Source organism: Manis javanica, chromosome 14, assembly GCF_040802235.1.
Source record: "Manis javanica isolate MJ-LG chromosome 14, MJ_LKY, whole genome shotgun sequence".
NCBI lineage: Eukaryota > Metazoa > Chordata > Mammalia > Pholidota > Manidae > Manis > Manis javanica.
Window position 1 is genome coordinate 37833614 of NC_133169.1, and position 15440 is coordinate 37849053.

Sequence of the window (15440 nt, forward strand, 5' to 3'; positions counted from 1 at the left end):
TGAGGTAAAGGATTACGATGAAGCGTGAGTGATGCCAATGGTTACGATTAAGGGGCATGTCCAAGAGTCATGGCTAGGGTTAGAATTACTGGCTCGGGCTCTAGTACAGAAAGAATAAGTTAAGTATAAGACTTAAGGTCTAGCTCTGATGTGACTGGGACTGTGAAATTGTGTTGCCGTGTTGGGAGATCCCTGGGTGTCTCCGATGCTGACACTCTGTATACAGGTCCAGGCATCAGTTTCAGGGTTAAAATTCTGTGTTCTCTCTGGTATACAGAAACATTCTCTTTACGGATAGAGTTAGCTTCTGAGTCTGATGTGACAGGGTGCGCAAGATGGTGGATCAGGTTTATGGTGAGGCATGGATGACGTCAATGGTCAAGGTGAGGTCTCAGGAGCCCGAGCCAGGGGTAGTGTTAGGGTTAGGTATTTGGAAAGCTGTAGGGGCAGGCAATTGGTACGTTTAGACTGAGGGTCCTTCTCCAAGTTTAGGGCAACTGTCCAATTGAGTCGCAGTGAGGCAAGGGTGACGTCCATGATGATTTTGGAGGCTCAGGTCACAGGAATGTGCTAGGGTTAGGGTTAGGCAATTGTCTAAAGTTTATGCGGTGGATGTGGTTATGTTTAGATTAAGCATCCTACTCTGACGTGTGGGTGAAGGCCAGCTTGGACTTCATCATCAAGATGTGGCATCGGTGACACCGATGCTGACGGTGAGCATTCAGGTTAAGGATCCGGGGCTAGGGTTAGGGTTTTCTGTAAGGAAAGGTCTATGCAGAAAATATGGTTATGGACAGAATTTGCGAAAAATTCTGAATTGAGTGTGAGTGTGAGATCGAGTCAGAGGATTAAGGGAGTCATAGTTGATAGCAACGGTGAAGGTGAAGATTCTGGTTCAAGGGTCAGATCTAGGGTTAGGGTTATGTGTTCGATAAGGAGTACGGGTGAGATAGGGTTGCAGTTAGAATTCGGATCCACCTCTGATGTGAGGTTTTGTGCAAGAATAAGTTTAAGGTTTACGGTGAAGTGAGTGTGACATCAATGATGAAGGTGAAGTGTCAGATCCTGGCACCAGGGATAGGGTTTGCATTAGTTGTAAGGTAAGGAGTCTGCGGAAAATTGAGTGACATTTAGCGTTCTGATCCGACTCTGACAAGAGGGCAGTGGCTAGAACGAGCTTCAGGGTTGTGGGAACGAATGACAGACGTCGATGCTGATGGTAGCGGTTCAGTGAAAGGGTCCTGGGAGAGGGTTAGGGCTATCTGTAAGAGAAAATCTCTGCGGAAGAGACGGTTACCGAGAGAATAAGGGTTCTCTTCTGTAGTGATTGAGAATGTGAAATTCAGGCTCCGAGTTAAGATGTGTCTTAGTTGACATCAATGTTGTAGGTGAAGAATCTAGTCCAAGGCTTCGCGCTAGGGTTAGGGTTAGGTGTTCAGTAAGATTTACAGGAATGTGGAGTAACATTTAGAGTTTGCATCTGACCCTGAAGTGAGGGCGAGGGCCACCTTGAGCTTCAGGCTTATGGTGCGGCAAGACAGACATTGAGGCTGTTGTTTTTGGATCAGGTAAAATGCCGAGGGCTAGAGTAAGTTTATTGTGTTCTGTAAGGTGTAGAAGAAGGATAGGTTTATGGAAAAATTTCGAGTTTCTCTCCGATGGGAGGGCACGTTCGGGATTGAAGCTTAGGATTACGATGAAGCGCAGGTGATGCCAATGGTTATGGTGAAGGGGCAGGTCCAAGAGTCATGGCTAGGCTTTGAATATAGAGGTTAGGGCTGTTGTGCAGAAAGGATAAGTTAATTATTAGGGTTAGGGTCTACCTCTGATGTGAGTGCGAGTGTGAATTTGCGTTTCCGTGTTGAGGAGATCCCTGGGTGTTTGTGATAAAGACGCTTTGTGTATAGGTCCAGGCACCAGTTTTAGAGTTAAAATTTTTTGTTCTCTCTGGTATGCAGAGACAGTGGCTTTATGGATAGAGTTGGCTTCTAGTTCTGATGAGAAAGGGAGTGCAAGATGGTGGATCAGGTTTATGGTGAGGCATGGTTGACGTCAATGGTCAAGGTGAGGTGTCAGGACCACGAGCCAGGGCTAGGGTTAGGGTTAGGATTTTGGAAAGCCGTAGGGGCAGGGTATTGGTACGTTTAGACTGAGGGTCCTTCTGCAAGGTTAGGGCAACTGTCCAATTCAGTCGCAGGCTTACAATGAGGCAAGGGTCACATCCATGGAGATTATGGAAGGTCAGGCCACAGGTATGTGCTAGGGTTAGGGATAGGGAATTGTTTTAGTTTATGCCGTGGATGTGGTTATGTTTAGATAGAGGATCCTACTCTGACGTGTGGGTGAAGGCCAGTTTGGACTTCATCATTAAGGTATGGCATCGCTGACATCAATGCTGGTGGTGAGCATGCAGGTAAAGGAACCTGTTCCAGGGTTAGAGTTTTCTGTAAGGAAAGGTCTATGCAGGTTTATGCAGATAATATGGTTATGGACAGAATTAGGGTGCAATTCTAAATTGAGGGCGAGTGTGAGATCGAGTCACACCATTAAGGGTGTCATAGTGGGTAGCAACGATGAAGGTGAATAATCTGATTCAAGGTTCAGATCTAGGGTAGGGTTTTGGGTTTGATAAGGAGTACGGGTGAAGTAGGGTTGCAGTTAGAATTCGGATCCGCCTCTGATGTGAGGGTGAGTGCAAGAATAAGTTTAAGTTTCAGGTGAAGTGAGGTTCACAACAATGATGAAGGTGGAGTGTCAGATCCCGGTACCAGGGATAGGGTCAGCATTAGTTGTAAGGTAAGGAGTATGCTGCAGATTGAGTGACAGTTAGAGTACTGATCCGACTCTGACATGAGGGCAGCGTCCAGAACGAGCTTCAGGATTATGGGGAGGAATGACAGACGTCGATGCTGATGGTGGCGGTTCAGTGAAAGTGGCCTGGGATACGCCTAGGGTTATCTGTATGAGAAAATCAGTGCGGAAAAGACGGTTTCCGAAAGAATTAGGGTTCTCTTCTGATGTCAGTGTGAGTGTGAGATTCAAGCTCCGAATTAAGATGTGTCGTAGTTGACATCATTGCTGCGGGTGAAAAATCTAGTCCAGGGCTTGGCACTAGGGTTAGGGTTAGGTGTTCAGTAAGATTGACAGGATTATGCAGTTACATTTAGAGTTCGCATCTGTCCCTGACGTGAGGGTGACGGCGACCTTGAGATTCAGGCTTATGGTGCGGCATGACAGACGTTGAAGCTGATGGTGTCGGTTCAGGTATAGTTCCAAGGGCTAGAGTAAGTTTAGTTTTGTTCTGTAAGGTGTACAGGAAGGATAGGGTTATGGAAAGGCTTCAGGTTTCTCTCTGATGGGAGGGCAAGTGCGGGATTGAGGTAAAGGATTACGATGAAGCGTGAGTGATGCCAATGGTTACGATTAAGGGGCATGTCCAAGAGTCATGGCTAGGGTTAGAATTACTGGCTCGGGCTCTAGTACAGAAAGAATAAGTTAAGTATAAGACTTAAGGTCTAGCTCTGATGTGACTGGGACTGTGAAATTGTGTTGCCGTGTTGGGAGATCCCTGGGTGTCTCCGATGCTGACACTCTGTATACAGGTCCAGGCATCAGTTTCAGGGTTAAAATTCTGTGTTCTCTCTGGTATACAGAAACATTCTCTTTACGGATAGAGTTAGCTTCTGAGTCTGATGTGACAGGGTGCGCAAGATGGTGGATCAGGTTTATGGTGAGGCATGGATGACGTCAATGGTCAAGGTGAGGTCTCAGGAGCCCGAGCCAGGGGTAGTGTTAGGGTTAGGTATTTGGAAAGCTGTAGGGGCAGGCAATTGGTACGTTTAGACTGAGGGTCCTTCTCCAAGTTTAGGGCAACTGTCCAATTGAGTCGCAGTGAGGCAAGGGTGACGTCCATGATGATTTTGGAGGCTCAGGTCACAGGAATGTGCTAGGGTTAGGGTTAGGCAATTGTCTAAAGTTTATGCGGTGGATGTGGTTATGTTTAGATTAAGCATCCTACTCTGACGTGTGGGTGAAGGCCAGCTTGGACTTCATCATCAAGATGTGGCATCGGTGACACCGATGCTGACGGTGAGCATTCAGGTTAAGGATCCGGGGCTAGGGTTAGGGTTTTCTGTAAGGAAAGGTCTATGCAGAAAATATGGTTATGGACAGAATTTGCGAAAAATTCTGAATTGAGTGTGAGTGTGAGATCGAGTCAGAGGATTAAGGGAGTCATAGTTGATAGCAACGGTGAAGGTGAAGATTCTGGTTCAAGGGTCAGATCTAGGGTTAGGGTTATGTGTTCGATAAGGAGTACGGGTGAGATAGGGTTGCAGTTAGAATTCGGATCCACCTCTGATGTGAGGTTTTGTGCAAGAATAAGTTTAAGGTTTAAGGTGAAGTGAGTGTGACATCAATGATGAAGGTGAAGTGTCAGATCCTGGCACCAGGGATAGGGTTGGCATTAGTTGTAAGGTAAGGAGTCTGCGGAAAATTGAGTGACATTTAGCGTTCTGATCCGACTCTGACAAGAGGGCAGTGGCTAGAACGAGCTTCAGGGTTGTGGGAACGAATGACAGACGTCGATGCTGATGGTAGCGGTTCAGTGAAAGGGTCCTGGGAGAGGGTTAGGGCTATCTGTAAGAGAAAATCTCTGCGGAAGAGACGGTTACCGAGAGAATAAGGGTTCTCTTCTGTAGTGATTGAGAATGTGAAATTCAGGCTCCGAGTTAAGATGTGTCTTAGTTGACATCAATGTTGTAGGTGAAGAATCTAGTCCAAGGCTTCGCGCTAGGGTTAGGGTTAGGTGTTCAGTAAGATTTACAGGAATGTGGAGTAACATTTAGAGTTTGCATCTGACCCTGAAGTGAGGGCGAGGGCCACCTTGAGCTTCAGGCTTATGGTGCGGCAAGACAGACATTGAGGCTGTTGTTTTTGGATCAGGTAAAATGCCGAGGGCTAGAGTAAGTTTATTGTGTTCTGTAAGGTGTAGAAGAAGGATAGGTTTATGGAAAAATTTCGAGTTTCTCTCCGATGGGAGGGCACGTTCGGGATTGAAGCTTAGGATTACGATGAAGCGCAGGTGATGCCAATGGTTATGGTGAAGGGGCAGGTCCAAGAGTCATGGCTAGGCATTGAATATAGAGGTTAGGGCTGTTGTGCAGAAAGGATAAGTTAATTATTAGGGTTAGGGTCTACCTCTGATGTGAGTGCGAGTGTGAATTTGCGTTTCCGTGTTGAGGAGATCCCTGGGTGTTTGTGATAAAGACGCTTTGTGTATAGGTCCAGGCACCAGTTTTAGAGTTAAAATTTTTTGTTCTCTCTGGTATGCAGAGACAGTGGCTTTATGGATAGAGTTGGCTTCTAGTTCTGATGAGAAAGGGAGTGCAAGATGGTGGATCAGGTTTATGGTGAGGCATGGTTGACGTCAATGGTCAAGGTGAGGTGTCAGGACCACGAGCCAGGGCTAGGGTTAGGGTTAGGATTTTGGAAAGCCGTAGGGGCAGGGTATTGGTACGTTTAGACTGAGGGTCCTTCTGCAAGGTTAGGGCAACTGTCCAATTCAGTCGCAGGCTTACAATGAGGCAAGGGTCACATCCATGGAGATTATGGAAGGTCAGGCCACAGGTATGTGCTAGGGTTAGGGATAGGGAATTGTTTTAGTTTATGCCGTGGATGTGGTTATGTTTAGATAGAGGATCCTACTCTGACGTGTGGGTGAAGGCCAGTTTGGACTTCATCATTAAGGTATGGCATCGCTGACATCAATGCTGGTGGTGAGCATGCAGGTAAAGGAACCTGTTCCAGGGTTAGAGTTTTCTGTAAGGAAAGGTCTATGCAGGTTTATGCAGATAATATGGTTATGGACAGAATTAGGGTGCAATTCTAAATTGAGGGCGAGTGTGAGATCGAGTCACACCATTAAGGGTGTCATAGTGGGTAGCAACGATGAAGGTGAATAATCTGATTCAAGGTTCAGATCTAGGGTAGGGTTTTGGGTTTGATAAGGAGTACGGGTGAAGTAGGGTTGCAGTTAGAATTCGGATCCGCCTCTGATGTGAGGGTGAGTGCAAGAATAAGTTTAAGTTTCAGGTGAAGTGAGGTTCACAACAATGATGAAGGTGGAGTGTCAGATCCCGGTACCAGGGATAGGGTCAGCATTAGTTGTAAGGTAAGGAGTATGCTGCAGATTGAGTGACAGTTAGAGTACTGATCCGACTCTGACATGAGGGCAGCGTCCAGAACGAGCTTCAGGATTATGGGGAGGAATGACAGACGTCGATGCTGATGGTGGCGGTTCAGTGAAAGTGGCCTGGGATACGCCTAGGGTTATCTGTATGAGAAAATCAGTGCGGAAAAGACGGTTTCCGAAAGAATTAGGGTTCTCTTCTGATGTCAGTGGGAGTGTGAGATTCAAGCTCCGAATTAAGATGTGTCGTAGTTGACATCATTGCTGCGGGTGAAAAATCTAGTCCAGGGCTTGGCACTAGGGTTAGGGTTAGGTGTTCAGTAAGATTGACAGGATTATGCAGTTACATTTAGAGTTCGCATCTGTCCCTGACGTGAGGGTGACGGCGACCTTGAGATTCAGGCTTATGGTGCGGCATGACAGACGTTGAAGCTGATGGTGTCGGTTCAGGTATAGTTCCAAGGGCTAGAGTAAGTTTAGTTTTGTTCTGTAAGGTGTACAGGAAGGATAGGGTTATGGAAAGGCTTCAGGTTTCTCTCTGATGGGAGGGCAAGTGCGGGATTGAGGTAAAGGATTACGATGAAGCGTGAGTGATGCCAATGGTTACGATTAAGGGGCATGTCCAAGAGTCATGGCTAGGGTTAGAATTACTGGCTCGGGCTCTAGTACAGAAAGAATAAGTTAAGTATAAGACTTAAGGTCTAGCTCTGATGTGACTGGGACTGTGAAATTGTGTTGCCGTGTTGGGAGATCCCTGGGTGTCTCCGATGCTGACACTCTGTCTACAGGTCCAGGCATCAGTTTCAGGGTTAAAATTCTGTGTTCTCTCTGGTATACAGAAACATTCTCTTTACGGATAGAGTTAGCTTCTGAGTCTGATGTGACAGGGTGCGCAAGATGGTGGATCAGGTTTATGGTGAGGCATGGATGACGTCAATGGTCAAGGTGAGGTCTCAGGAGCCCGAGCCAGGGGTAGTGTTAGGGTTAGGTATTTGTAAAGCTGTAGGGGCAGGCAATTGGTACGTTTAGACTGAGGGTCCTTCTCCAAGTTTAGGGCAACTGTCCAATTGAGTCGCAGTGAGGCAAGGGTGACGTCCATGATGATTTTGGAGGCTCAGGTCACAGGAATGTGCTAGGGTTAGGGTTAGGCAATTGTCTAAAGTTTATGCGGTGGATGTGGTTATGTTTAGATTAAGCATCCTACTCTGACGTGTGGGTGAAGGCCAGCTTGGACTTCATCATCAAGATGTGGCATCGGTGACACCGATGCTGACGGTGAGCATTCAGGTTAAGGATCCGGGGCTAGGGTTAGGGTTTTCTGTAAGGAAAGGTCTATGCAGAAAATATGGTTATGGACAGAATTTGCGAAAAATTCTGAATTGAGTGTGAGTGTGAGATCGAGTCAGAGGATTAAGGGAGTCATAGTTGATAGCAACGGTGAAGGTGAAGATTCTGGTTCAAGGGTCAGATCTAGGGTTAGGGTTATGTGTTCGATAAGGAGTACGGGTGAGATAGGGTTGCAGTTAGAATTCGGATCCACCTCTGATGTGAGGTTTTGTGCAAGAATAAGTTTAAGGTTTAAGGTGAAGTGAGTGTGACATCAATGATGAAGGTGAAGTGTCAGATCCTGGCACCAGGGATAGGGTTGGCATTAGTTGTAAGGTAAGGAGTCTGCGGAAAATTGAGTGACATTTAGCGTTCTGATCCGACTCTGACAAGAGGGCAGTGGCCAGAACGAGCTTCAGGGTTGTGGGAACGAATGACAGACGTCGATGCTGATGGTAGCGGTTCAGTGAAAGGGTCCTGGGAGAGGGTTAGGGCTATCTGTAAGAGAAAATCTCTGCGGAAGAGACGGTTACCGAGAGAATAAGGGTTCTCTTCTGTAGTGATTGAGAATGTGAAATTCAGGCTCCGAGTTAAGATGTGTCTTAGTTGACATCAATGTTGTAGGTGAAGAATCTAGTCCAAGGCTTCGCGCTAGGGTTAGGGTTAGGTGTTCAGTAAGATTTACAGGAATGTGGAGTAACATTTAGAGTTTGCATCTGACCCTGAAGTGAGGGCGAGGGCCACCTTGAGCTTCAGGCTTATGGTGCGGCAAGACAGACATTGAGGCTGTTGGTTTTGGATCAGGTAAAATGCCGAGGGCTAGAGTAAGTTTATTGTGTTCTGTAAGGTGTAGAAGAAGGATAGGTTTATGGAAAAATTTCGAGTTTCTCTCCGATGGGAGGGCACGTTCGGGATTGAAGATTAGGATTACGATGAAGCGCAGGTGATGCCAATGGTTATGGTGAACGGGCAGGTCCAAGAGTCATGGCTAGGCTTTGAATATAGAGGTTAGGGCTGTTGTGCAGAAAGGATAAGTTAATTATTAGGGTTAGGGTCTACCTCTGATGTGAGTGCGAGTGTGAATTTGCGTTTCCGTGTTGAGGAGATCCCTGGGTGTTTGTGATAATGACGCTTTGTGTATAGGTCCAGGCACCAGTTTTAGAGTTAAAATTTTTTGTTCTCTCTGGTATGCAGAGACAGTGGCTTTATGGATAGAGTTGGCTTCTAGTTCTGATGAGAAAGGGAGTGCAAGATGGTGGATCAGGTTTATGGTGAGGCATGGTTGACGTCAATGGTCAAGGTGAGGTGTCAGGACCACGAGCCAGGGCTAGGGTTAGGGTTAGGATTTTGGAAAGCCGTAGGGGCAGGGTATTGGTACGTTTAGACTGAGGGTCCTTCTGCAAGGTTAGGGCAACTGTCCAATTCAGTCGCAGGCTTACAATGAGGCAAGGGTCACATCCATGGAGATTATGGATGGACAGGCCACAGGTATGTGCTAGGGTTAGGGATAGGGAATTGTTTTAGTTTATGCCGTGGATGTGGTTATGTTTAGATAGAGGATCCTACTCTGACGTGTGGGTGAAGGCCAGTTTGGACTTCATCATTAAGATATGGCATCGGTGACATCAATGCTGGTGGTGAGCATGCAGGTAAAGGAACCTGTTCCAGGGTTAGAGTTTTCGGTAAGGAAAGGTGTATGCAGGTTTATGCAGATAATATGGTTATGGACAGAATTAGGGTGCAATTCTAAATTGAGGGCGAGTGTGAGATCGAGTCACACCATTAAGGGTGTCATAGTGGGTAGCAACGATGAAGGTGAATAATCTGATTCAAGGTTCAGATCTAGGGTAGGGTTATGGGTTTGATAAGGAGTACGGGTGAGGTAGGGTTGCAGTTAGAATTCGGATCCGCCTCTGATGTGAGGGTGAGTGCAAGAATAAGTTTAAGTTTCAGGTGAAGTGAGGGTCACAACAATGATGAAGGTGAAGTGCCAGATCCCGGTACCAGGGATAGGGTCAGTCTTAGTTGTAAGGTAAGGAGTATGCTGCAGATTGAGTGACAGTTAGAGTACTGATCCGACTCTGACATGAGGGCAGCCTCCAGAACGAGCTTCAGGATTATGGGGAGGAATGACAGACGTCGATGCTGATGGTGGCGGTTCAGTGAAAGTGGCCTGGGATACGCCTAGGGTTATCTGTATGAGAAAATCAGTGCGGAAAAGACGGTTTCCGAAAGAATTAGGGTTCTCTTCTGATGTCAGTGTGAGTGTGAGATTCAAGCTCCGAATTAAGATGTGTCGTAGTTGACATCATTGCTGCGGGTGAAAAATCTAGTCCAGGGCTTGGCACTAGGGTTAGGGTTAGGTGTTCAGTAAGATTGACAGGATTATGCAGTTACATTTAGAGTTCGCATCTGTCCCTGACGTGAGGGTGACGGCGACCTTGAGATTCAAGCTTATGGTGCGGCATGACAGACGTTGAAGCTGATGGTGTCGGTTCAGGTATAGTTCCAAGGGCTAGAGTAAGTTTAGTTTTGATCTGTAAGGTGTACAGGAAGGATAGTGTTATGGAAAGGCTTCAGGTTTCTCTCTGATGGGAGGGCAAGTGCGGGATTGAGGTAAAGGATTACGATGAAGCGTGAGTGATGCCAATGGTTACGATTAACGGGCATGTCCAAGAGTCATGGCTAGGGTTAGAATTACTGGTTCGGGCTCTAGTACAGAAAGAATAAGTTAATTATAAGACTTAAGGTCTAGCTCTGATGTGACTGTGACTGTGAAATTGTGTTTCCGTGTTGGGAGATCCCTGGGTGTCTCCGATGCTGACACTCTGTATACAGGTCCAGGCATCAGTTTCAGGGTTAAAATTCTGTGTTCTCTCTGGTATACAGAAACATTCTCTTTACGGATAGAGTTAGCTTCTGAGTCTGATGTGACAGGGTGCGCAAGATGGTGGATCAGGTTTATTGTGAGGCATGGATTACGTCAAAGGTCAAGGTGAGGTGTCAGGACACCGAGCCAGGGGTAGTGTTAGGGTTAGGTTTTTGGAAAGCTGTAGGGGCAGGCAATTGGTACGTTTAGACTGAGGGTCCTTCTCCAAGTTTAGGGCAACTGTCCAATTGAGTCGCAGTGAGGCAAGGGTGACGTCCATGATGATTTTGGAGGCTCAGGTCACAGGAATGTGCTAGGGTTAGGGTTAGGCAATTGTCTAAAGTTTATGCGGTGGATGTGGTTATGTTTAGATTAAGCATCCTACTCTGACGTGTGGGTGAAGGCCAGCTTGGACTTCATCATCAAGATGTGGCATCGGTGACACCGATGCTGACGGTGAGCATTCAGGTTAAGGATCCGGGGCTAGGGTTAGGGTTTTCTGTAAGGAAAGGTCTATGCAGAAAATATGGTTATGGACAGAATTTGCGAAAAATTCTGAATTGAGTGTGAGTGTGAGATCGAGTCAGAGGATTAAGGGAGTCATAGTTGATAGCAACGGTGAAGGTGAAGATTCTGGTTCAAGGGTCAGATCTAGGGTTAGGGTTATGTGTTCGATAAGGAGTACGGGTGAGATAGGGTTGCAGTTAGAATTCGGATCCACCTCTGATGTGAGGTTTTGTGCAAGAATAAGTTTAAGGTTTAAGGTGAAGTGAGTGTGACATCAATGATGAAGGTGAAGTGTCAGATCCTGGCACCAGGGATAGGGTTGGCATTAGTTGTAAGGTAAGGAGTCTGCGGAAAATTGAGTGACATTTAGCGTTCTGATCCGACTCTGACAAGAGGGCAGTGGCCAGAACGAGCTTCAGGGTTGTGGGAACGAATGACAGACGTCGATGCTGATGGTAGCGGTTCAGTGAAAGGGTCCTGGGAGAGGGTTAGGGCTATCTGTGAGAGAAAATCTCTGCGGAAGAGACGGTTACCGAGAGAATAAGGGTTCTCTTCTGTTGTGATTGAGAATGTGAAATTCAGGCTCCGAGTTAAGATGTGTCTTAGTTGACATCAATGTTGTAGGTGAAGAATCTAGTCCAAGGCTTCGCGCTAGGGTTAGGGTTAGGTGTTCAGTAAGATTTACAGGAATGTGGAGTAACATTTAGAGTTTGCATCTGACCCTGAAGTGAGGGCGAGGGCCACCTTGAGCTTCAGGCTTATGGTGCGGCAAGACAGACATTGAGGCTGTTGGTTTTGGATCAGGTAAAATGCCGAGGGCTAGAGTAAGTTTATTGTGTTCTGTAAGGTGTAGAAGAAGGATAGGTTTATGGAAAAATTTCGAGTTTCTCTCCGATGGGAGGGCACGTTCGGGATTGAAGATTAGGATTACGATGAAGCGCAGGTGATGCCAACGGTTATGGTGAAGGGGCAGGTCCAAGAGTCATGGCTAGGCTTTGAATATAGAGGTTAGGGCTGTTGTGCAGAAAGGATAAGTTAATTATTAGGGTTAGGGTCTACCTCTGATGTGAGTGCGAGTGTGAATTTGCGTTTCCGTGTTGAGGAGATCCCTGGGTGTTTGTGATAATGACGCTTTGTGTATAGGTCCAGGCACCAGTTTTAGAGTTAAAATTTTTTGTTCTCTCTGGTATGCAGAGACAGTGGCTTTATGGATAGAGTTGGCTTCTAGTTCTGATGAGAAAGGGAGTGCAAGATGGTGGATCAGGTTTATGGTGAGGCATGGTTGACGTCAATGGTCAAGGTGAGGTGTCAGGACCACGAGCCAGGGCTAGGGTTAGGGTTAGGATTTTGGAAAGCCGTAGGGGCAGGGTATTGGTACGTTTAGACTGAGGGTCCTTCTGCAAGGTTAGGGCAACTGTCCAATTCAGTCGCAGGCTTACAATGAGGCAAGGGTCACATCCATGGAGATTATGGATGGTCAGGCCACAGGTATGTGCTAGGGTTAGGGATAGGGAATTGTTTTAGTTTATGCCGTGGATGTGGTTATGTTTAGATAGAGGATCCTACTCTGACGTGTGGGTGAAGGCCAGTTTGGACTTCATCATTAAGGTATGGCATCGGTGACATCAATGCTGGTGGTGAGCATGCAGGTAAAGGAACCTGTTCCAGGGTTAGAGTTTTCTGTAAGGAAAGGTGTATGCAGGTTTATGCAGATAATATGGTTATGGACAGAATTAGGGTGCAATTCTAAATTGAGGGCGAGTGTGAGATCGAGTCACACCATTAAGGGTGTCATAGTGGGTAGCAACGATGAAGGTGAATAATCTGATTCAAGGTTCAGATCTAGGGTAGGGTTATGGGTTTGATAAGGAGTACGGGTGAAGTAGGGTTGCAGTTAGAATTCGGATCCGCCTCTGATGTGAGGGTGAGTGCAAGAATAAGTTTAAGTTTCAGGTGAAGTGAGGGTCACAACAATGATGAAGGTGAAGTGTCAGATCCCGGTACCAGGGATAGGGTCAGCATTAGTTGTAAGGTAAGGAGTATGCTGCAGATTGAGTGACAGTTAGAGTACTGATCCGACTCTGACATGAGGGCAGCGTCCAGAACGAGCTTCAGGATTATGGGGAGGAATGACAGACGTCGATGCTGATGGTGGCGGTTCAGTGAAAGGGGCCTGGGATACGCTTAGGGTTATCTGTAAGAGAAAATCAGTGCGGAAAAGACGGTTTCCGAAAGAATTAGGGTTCTCTTCTGATGTCAGTGCGAGTGTGAGATTCAAGCTCCGAATTAAGATGTGTCGTAGTTGACATCATTGCTGCGGGTGAAAAATCTAGTCCAGGGCTCGGCACTAGGGTTAGGGTTAGGTGTTCAGTACGATTGACAGGATTATGCAGTTACATTTAGAGTTCGCATCTGTCCCTGACGTGAGGGTGACGGCGACCTTGAGATTCAGGCTTATGGTGCGGCATGACAGACGTTGAAGCTGATGGTGTCGGTTCAGGTATAGTCCCAAGGGCTAGAGTAAGTTTAGTTTTGTTCTGTAAGGTGTACAGGAAGGATAGGGTTATGGAAAGGCTTCAGGTTTCTCTCTGATGGGAGGGCAAGTGCGGGATTGAGGTAAAGGGTTACGATGAAGCGTGAGTGATGCCAATGGTTACGATTAAGGGGCATGTCCAAGAGTCATGGCTAGGGTTAGAATTACTGGTTCGGGCTCTAGTACAGAAAGAATAAGTTAATTATAAGACTTAAGGTCTAGCTCTGATGTGACTGTGACTGTGAAATTGTGTTGCCGTGTTGGGAGATCCCTGGGTGTCTCCGATGCTGACACTCTGTATACAGGTCCAGGCATCAGTTTCAGGGTTAAAATTCTGTGTTCTCTCTGGTATACAGAAACATTCTCTTTACGGATAGAGTTAGCTTCTGAGTCTGATGTGACAGGGTGCGCAAGATGGTGGATCAGGTTTATGGTGAGGCATGGATGACGTCAATGGTCAAGGTGAGGTGTCAGGACCCCGAGCCAGGGGTAGTGTTAGGGTTAGGTTTTTGGAAAGCTGTAGGGGCAGGCAATTGGTACGTTTAGACTGAGGGTCCTTCTCCAAGTTTAGGGCAACTGTCCAATTGAGTCGCAGTGAGGCAAGGGTGACGTCCATGATGATTTTGGAGGCTCAGGTCACAGGAATGTGCTAGGGTTAGGGTTAGGCAATTGTCTAAAGTTTATGCGGTGGATGTGGTTATGTTTAGATTAAGCATCCTACTCTGACGTGTGGGTGAAGGCCAGCTTGGACTTCATCATCAAGATGTGGCATCGGTGACACCAATGCTGACGGTGAGCATTCAGGTTAAGGATCCGGGGCTAGGGTTAGGGTTTTCTGTAAGGAAAGGTCTATGCAGAAAATATGGTTATGGACAGAATTTGCGAAAAATTCTGAATTGAGTGTGAGTGTGAGATCGAGTCAGAGGATTAAGGGAGTCATAGTTGATAGCAACGGTGAAGGTGAAGATTCTGGTTCAAGGGTCAGATCTAGGGTTAGGGTTATGTGTTCGATAAGGAGTACGGGTGAGATAGGGTTGCAGTTAGAATTCGGATCCACCTCTGATGTGAGGTTTTGTGCAAGAATAAGTTTAAGGTTTAAGGTGAAGTGAGTGTGACATCAATGATGAAGGTGAAGTGTCAGATCCTGGCACCAGGGATAGGGTTGGCATTAGTTGTAAGGTAAGGAGTCTGCGGAAAATTGAGTGACATTTAGCGTTCTGATCCGACTCTGACAAGAGGGCAGTGGCCAGAACGAGCTTCAGGGTTGTGGGAACGAATGACAGACGTCGATGCTGATGGTAGCGGTTCAGTGAAAGGGTCCTGGGAGAGGGTTAGGGCTATCTGTGAGAGAAAATCTCTGCGGAAGAGACGGTTACCGAGAGAATAAGTGTTCTCTTCTGTTGTGATTGAGAATGTGAAATTCAGGCTCCGAGTTAAGATGTGTCTTAGTTGACATCAATGTTGTAGGTGAAGAATCTAGTCCAAGGCTTCGCGCTAGGGTTAGGGTTAGGTGTTCAGTAAGATTTACAGGAATGTGGAGTAACATTTAGAGTTTGCATCTGACCCTGAAGTGAGGGCGAGGGCCACCTTGAGCTTCAGGCTTATGGTGCGGCAAGACAGACATTGAGGCTGTTGGTTTTGGATCAGGTAAAATGCCGAGGGCTAGAGTAAGTTTATTGTGCTCTGTAAGGTGTAGAAGAAGGATAGGTTTATGGAAAAATTTCGAGTTTCTCTCCGATGGGAGGGCACGTTCGGGATTGAAGATTAGGATTACGATGAAGCGCAGGTGATGCCAACGGTTATGGTGAAGGGGCAGGTCCAAGAGTCATGGCTAGGCTTTGAATATAGAGGTTAGGGCTGTTGTGCAGAAAGGATAAGTTAATTATTAGGGTTAGGGTCTACCTCTGATGTGAGTGCGAGTGTGAATTTGCGTTTCTGTGTTGAGGAGATCCCTGGGTGTTTGTGATAATGACGCTTTGTGTACAGGTCCAGGCACCAGTTTTAGAGTTAAAATA